This window comes from Xenopus tropicalis, chromosome 1, assembly GCF_000004195.4.
Source record: "Xenopus tropicalis strain Nigerian chromosome 1, UCB_Xtro_10.0, whole genome shotgun sequence".
Taxonomy (NCBI): Eukaryota; Metazoa; Chordata; class Amphibia; order Anura; family Pipidae; genus Xenopus; species Xenopus tropicalis.
This window is the reverse complement of record NC_030677.2, coordinates 215,699,600-215,705,599: the sequence shown is the minus strand read 5'-3', so window position 1 is coordinate 215,705,599 and position 6,000 is coordinate 215,699,600. Positions and strand designations below refer to the sequence as shown.

Here is a 6,000-nt window from a genome sequence, read left to right as displayed (position 1 = left end):
GTTAACCCCCCTTCCTTGTACCCTATCTAATGTATCTGCCAGTACCACTGATTCAGGGGGGGGGGGGGGATCCCACAACTTCCCAGCCCCCCTGTTAACTCCCCTTCCTTGTACCTATCTAATGTATCTGCCAGTACCACTGATTCAGGGGGGGGGGTCCCACAACTTCCCAGCCCCCCTGTAACTCCCCTTCCTTGTACCTATCTAATGTATCTGCCAGTACCACTGATTCAGGGGGGGGGTCCCACAACTTCCCAGCCCCCCCTGTAACTCCCCTTCCTTGTACCTATCTAATGTATCTGCCAGTACCACTGATTCAGGGGGGGGATCCCACAACTTCCCAGCCCCCCCTGTAACTCCCCTTCCTTGTACCTATCTAATGTATCTGCCAGTACCACTGATTCAGGGGGGGGTCCCACAACTTCCCAGCCCCCCCCTGTAACTCCCCTTCCTTGTACCTATCTAATGTATCTGCCAGTACCACTGATTCAGGGGGGGGTCCCACAACTTCCCAGCCCCCCCTGTAACTCCCCTTCCTTGTACCTATCTAATGTATCTGCCAGTACCACTGATTCAGGGGGGGGTCCCACAACTTCCCAGCTCCCCCTGTAACTCCCCTTCCTTGTACCTATCTAATGTATCTGCCAGTACCACTGATTCAGGGGGGGGATCCCACAACATCCCAGCCCCCCTGTAACTCCCCTTCCTTGTACCTATCTAATGTATCTGCCAGTACCACTGATTCAGGGGGGGATCCCACAACTTCCCAGCCCCCCTGTAACTCCCCTTCCTTGTACCTATCTAATGTATCTGCCAGTACCACTGATTCAGGGGGGGGGATCCCACAACTTCCCAGCCCCCCCTGTAACCCCCTTCCTTGTACCTATCTAATGTATCTGCCAGTACCACTGATTCAGGGGGGGGGATCCCACAACTTCCCAGCCCCCCCTGTAACTCCCCTTCCTTGTACCTATCTAATGTATCTGCCAGTACCACTGATTCAGGGGGGGGATCCCACAACTTCCCAGCCCCCCTGTAACCCCCTTCCTTGTACCTATCTAATGTATCTGCCAGTACCACTGATTCAGGGGGGGGATCCCACAACTTCCCAGCCCCCCTGTAACTCCCCTTCCTTGTACCTATCTAATGTATCTGCCAGTACCACTGATTCAGGGGGGGGGTCCCACAACTTCCCAGCCCCCCTGTAACTCCCCTTCCTTGTACCTATCTAATGTATCTGCCAGTACCACTGATTCAGGGGGGGGATCCCACAACTTCCCAGCCCCCCCTGTAACTCCCCTTCCTTGTACCTATCTAATGTATCTGCCAGTACCACTGATTCAGGGGGGGGGATCCCACAACTTCCCAGCCCCCCCGTAACTCCCCTTCCTTGTACCTATCTAATGTATCTGCCAGTACCACTGATTCAGGGGGGGGGGATCCCACAACTTCCCAGCCCCCCTGTAACCCCCTTCCTTGTACCTATCTAATGTATCTGCCAGTACCACTGATTCAGGGGGGGGATCCCACAACTTCCCAGCCCCCCTGTAACCCCCCTTCCTTGTACCTATCTAATGTATCTGCCAGTACCACTGATTCAGGGGGGGATCCCACAACTTCCCAGCCCCCCTGTAACTCCCCTTCCTTGTACCTATCTAATGTATCTGCCAGTACCACTGATTCAGGGGGGGGATCCCACAACTTCCCAGCCCCCCTGTAACTCCCTTCCTTGTACCTATCTAATGTATCTGCCAGTACCACTGATTCAGGGGGGGGGATCCCACAACTTCCCAGCCCCCCTGTAACTCCCCATCCTTGTACCTATCTAATGTATCTGCCAGTACCACTGATTCAGGGGGGGATCCCACAACTTCCCAGCCCCCCTGTAACTCCCCTTCCTTGTACCTATCTAATGTATCTGCCAGTACCACTGATTCAGGGGGGGGATCCCACAACTTCCCAGCCCCCCTGTAACTCCCCTTCCTTGTACCTATCTAATGTATCTGCCAGTACCACTGATTCAGGGGGGGATCCCACAACTTCCCAGCCCCCCTGTAACTCCCCTTCCTTGTACCTATCTAATGTATCTGCCAGTACCACTGATTCAGGGGGGGGGATCCCACAACTTCCCAGCCCCCCTGTAACTCCCCTTCCTTGTACCTATCTAATGTATCTGCCAGTACCACTGATTCAGGGGGGGGATCCACAACTTCCCAGCCCCCCTGTAACTCCCCTTCCTTGTACCTATCTAATGTATCTGCCAGTACCACTGATTCAGGGGGGGATCCACAACTTCCCAGCCCCCCTGTAACTCCCCTTCCTTGTACCTATCTAATGTATCTGCCAGTACCACTGATTCAGGGGGGGGGAATCCCACAACTTCCCAGCCCCCTGTAACTCCCCCTTATATATTTATATATAGTGACCCCCCCTTAACTGCTCCCCCCCCCCAGTGTAACCAATCCCAACTGGGCCAGCCTTTCCCCATAACTGAGCCCATTCCCTTTATCAGCTAGTCGCTCTTCCCTGTACTTTCTCTATTTCATTACTGCCCCCCCTTATATATTTATATATAGTGACCCCCTCTTAACTGCCCCCCCCCCCCCAGTGTAACCAATCCCAACTGGGGCCAGCCTTTCCCCATAACTGAGCCCATTCCCTTTATCAGCTTAGTCGCTCTTCCCTGTACTTTCTCTATTTCATTACTGCCCCCCCTTATATATTTATATATAGTGACCCCCCCTTAACTGCCCCCCCCCCCCCCCAGTGTAACCAATCCCAACTGGGCCAGCCTTTCCCCATAACTGAGCCCATTCCCTTTATCAGCTTAGTCGCTCTTCCCTGTACTTTCTCTATTTCATTACTGCCCCCCCCTTATATATTTATATATAGTGACCCCCCCTTAACTGCCCCCCCCCCCAGTGTAACCAATCCCAACTGGGCCAGCCTTTCCCCATAACTGAGCCCATTCCCTTTATCAGCTTAGTCGCTCTTCCCTGTACTTTCTCTATTCCATTACTGCCCCCCCCTTATATATTTATATATAGTGACCCCCCCTTAACTGCCCCTTCCCCAGTGTAACCAATCCCAACTGGGCCAGCCTTTCCCCATAACTGAGCCCATTCCCTTTATCAGCTTAGTCGCTCTTCCCTGTACTTTCTCTATTTCATTACTGCCCCCCCCTTATATATTTATATATAGTGCCCCCCCTTAACTGCCCCCCCCCCAGTGTAACCAATCCCAACTGGGCCAGCCTTTCCCCATAACTGAGCCCATTCCCCATATCAGTTTAGTTGCCCCTCTGTACGGTAGCGCTGGGGCGGGGCACATTCTGGGGGGGGGTGGGGCAGATCACAGTGCAGGTTACAGGGCAGTATATAAAGTTGCATGAAGCTGGGGTTCTGAGCCCCGCGGGCCCCTGTGTGGGGAAACCTGACATTAGGGCTAATTATCAGGCACAATCTATAATGGTCTTAATTTACAATCAGGCCCTGTCCGAAAGGAGCTTACAATCTAATTTCTATCCCATTCACTTGCAGTGGGGTCAATTCTATCAGAAGATCATTAACCTGCCTGGGGGGGACACTGGGGTACCCGGGGTGCTACAATGCAGTAATTCTACCCGCTGTGCCACTTGCTGGGCACTGTATGGCTGTGCCAGGCTGTAAGCACCCCAGTCAGATGCTCTGGAGACATATTTTGGGGTCACACCGCTGGCCCCTAGTAAGGGGTATATAACACAACCTGAGGGTAACGATAGTAACCCCCTTCCCCTCTCCATAGCAACACGCAAATAAGTTACTGTGTGGCATTCCCCATAGGGAATAATGACATCTAACTTAATCCTGTTACAGGCCATTAGGTGGGGGCCGTGTATGGGGGATACTGGGTACTTGCTGAGGCAGCACAGGAAACATTGTTATACTGCATCTGGACATTTGATTGTAAGCTCTGAGGGACAGGGGCTGGCACTGTAATATACAGATATATTAGTGTACAATTAGAGTGCATGCTCTGTGGGGCAGGGGTTGTCTCTGTTCTATACAGACATGCTGTGCATCTATCACTGTTACTGTATAGAGTGCAAGCTCTGTGGGACAGTGTTGGCTCAGTGCACCCATCCCTGCTGCAGGCTGCATAGGTAACTGCTCTCAGGTGAAGGATCTGGGACTAAGTAAATTACTCACAGTAACCCATAGCAACCAATCAGACTGTTAATTCATTTGGTTCCTACAGCTGACTCATTGATGATTGGTTGTTGGGTTTAGTTTGGTTTGGGAATCAGTAGGGGTCACAGGATTGGCTGCAGCTCACTGTGGGGGAAAGTCTTCTTGCTGAGACATTGGGGGCCCCTGGTGTTGCCCCAGCTGGGAAAGATACCCCCAGGTAAGTGCATTTGCACCCCTCCCCCCACACCCATGCCCGGCATATGATATTATTGGGGTTACACTGGGTGCCTTTTCATGGCGGGTGTATAATGCTCAGAGCTGCTGCCCATAGTGCAGGGCTTGGGGTGGGCTTTTATTAATGTTTACAAGAAGGATCCTATAAGTGTCGGTGGCCAAAATCCCCCCTGGCGCATGTATTATTGCAATTGCTGCAGCCTGCACTGCTATCAACCTATCCCTGCTGGGTGTATATGAAATAGTCATTGCATGGCTGCTCTGAAACCAGTGTGTCTGCAACAATCTCTTAATAACTGGAAAGGGATATTATATGTGCAACTGAAATTGGGTCACCCAGATACACATGGGCTTGTAACCTTGTCAGCAGAGCCCTGTTCCCCCAGCGCCTACCTACCTACTGTCTCCCATTGCCTTAAAGGGACCCTGCCATGATATTTATGGGACACTGTTTATCTGTAAATGACACTGTTACACAGCAAATAATTCCCTCTGCCATTTAACCTTTTATTCTTCAACCAACAAATGTATTTGTAGCTGTAATATTGGTGTGTAGGCGCCATCTCAGTGCCTTGTGCCTGAGTCTGAGCTTTCAGCCAGCGCTACACATTAGAACTGCTTTCAGCTAACCTATTGTTTCTCCTACTCCCATGTAACTGGAGGAGTCCCAAGCCGGACTTGGATTTCTTACTATTGAGTGCTATTCTGATACCTACTGGGAGCTGCTATCTTGCTCCCTTCCCATTGTTCTGCTGATCGGCTGCTGGGGGTGAGGGGGGGGGATATCACTCCAACTTGCAGCGCAGCAGTAAAGTGTGCCTGAGTCTGAGCTTTCAGCCAGCGCTACACATTAGAACTGCTTTCAGCTAACCTATTGTTTCTCCTACTCCCATGTAACTGGAGGAGTCCCAAGCCGGACTTGGATTTCTTACTATTGAGTGCTATTCTGATACCTACTGGGAGCTGCTATCTTGCTCCCTTCCCATTGGTCTGCTGATCGGCTGCTGGGGGTGAGGGGGGGGGGATATCACTCCAACTTGCAGCGCAGCAGTAAAGTGTGCCTGAGTCTGAGCTTTCAGCCAGCGCTACACATTAGAACTGCTTTCAGCTAACCTATTGTTTCTCCTACTCCCATGTAACTGGAGGAGTCCCAAGGCGGACTTGGATTTCTTACTATTGAGTGCTATTCTGATACCTACTGGGAGCTGCTATCTTGCTCCCTTCCCATTGTTCTGCTGATCGGTTGCTGGGGGTGAGGGGGGGGGGGTATCACCCCAACTTGCAGCGCAGCAGTAAAGTGTGCCTGAGTCTGAGCTTTCAGCCAGCGCTACACATTAGAACTGCTTTCAGCTAACCTATTGTTTCTCCTACTCCCATGTAACTGGAGGAGTCCCAAGCCGGACTTGGATTTCTTACTATTGAGTGCTATTCTGATACCTACTGGGAATATTATTTAAAATAATAAAAATTACAAAAATAACAAAAACACAACAAAGGGAATCACACTTACAAAATACTTATAAAACAAGCATCAAATATTTGAAAAAGAAAACGTAACCCCTTCCCACATATTTATATACACATCAGAAAACCCAAC

At 51.0% G+C, this 6,000-nt stretch overlaps 1 protein-coding gene across 1 annotated transcript in view; it reads left to right on the top strand.

Annotated features, from left to right (window-relative positions):
• The first annotated feature begins 4,246 nt into the window (after positions 1-4,246).
• The window catches only part of LOC100494473 (long-chain-fatty-acid--CoA ligase ACSBG2), a 28,622-nt gene continuing 26,868 nt past the window's right edge, over positions 4,247-6,000 (top strand). The window contains exon 1 of the mRNA XM_031895036.1: positions 4,247-4,386. The gene's annotated coding sequence lies outside the window, so the exon portion shown is untranslated. The remainder of the gene's footprint in view (positions 4,387-6,000) is intronic.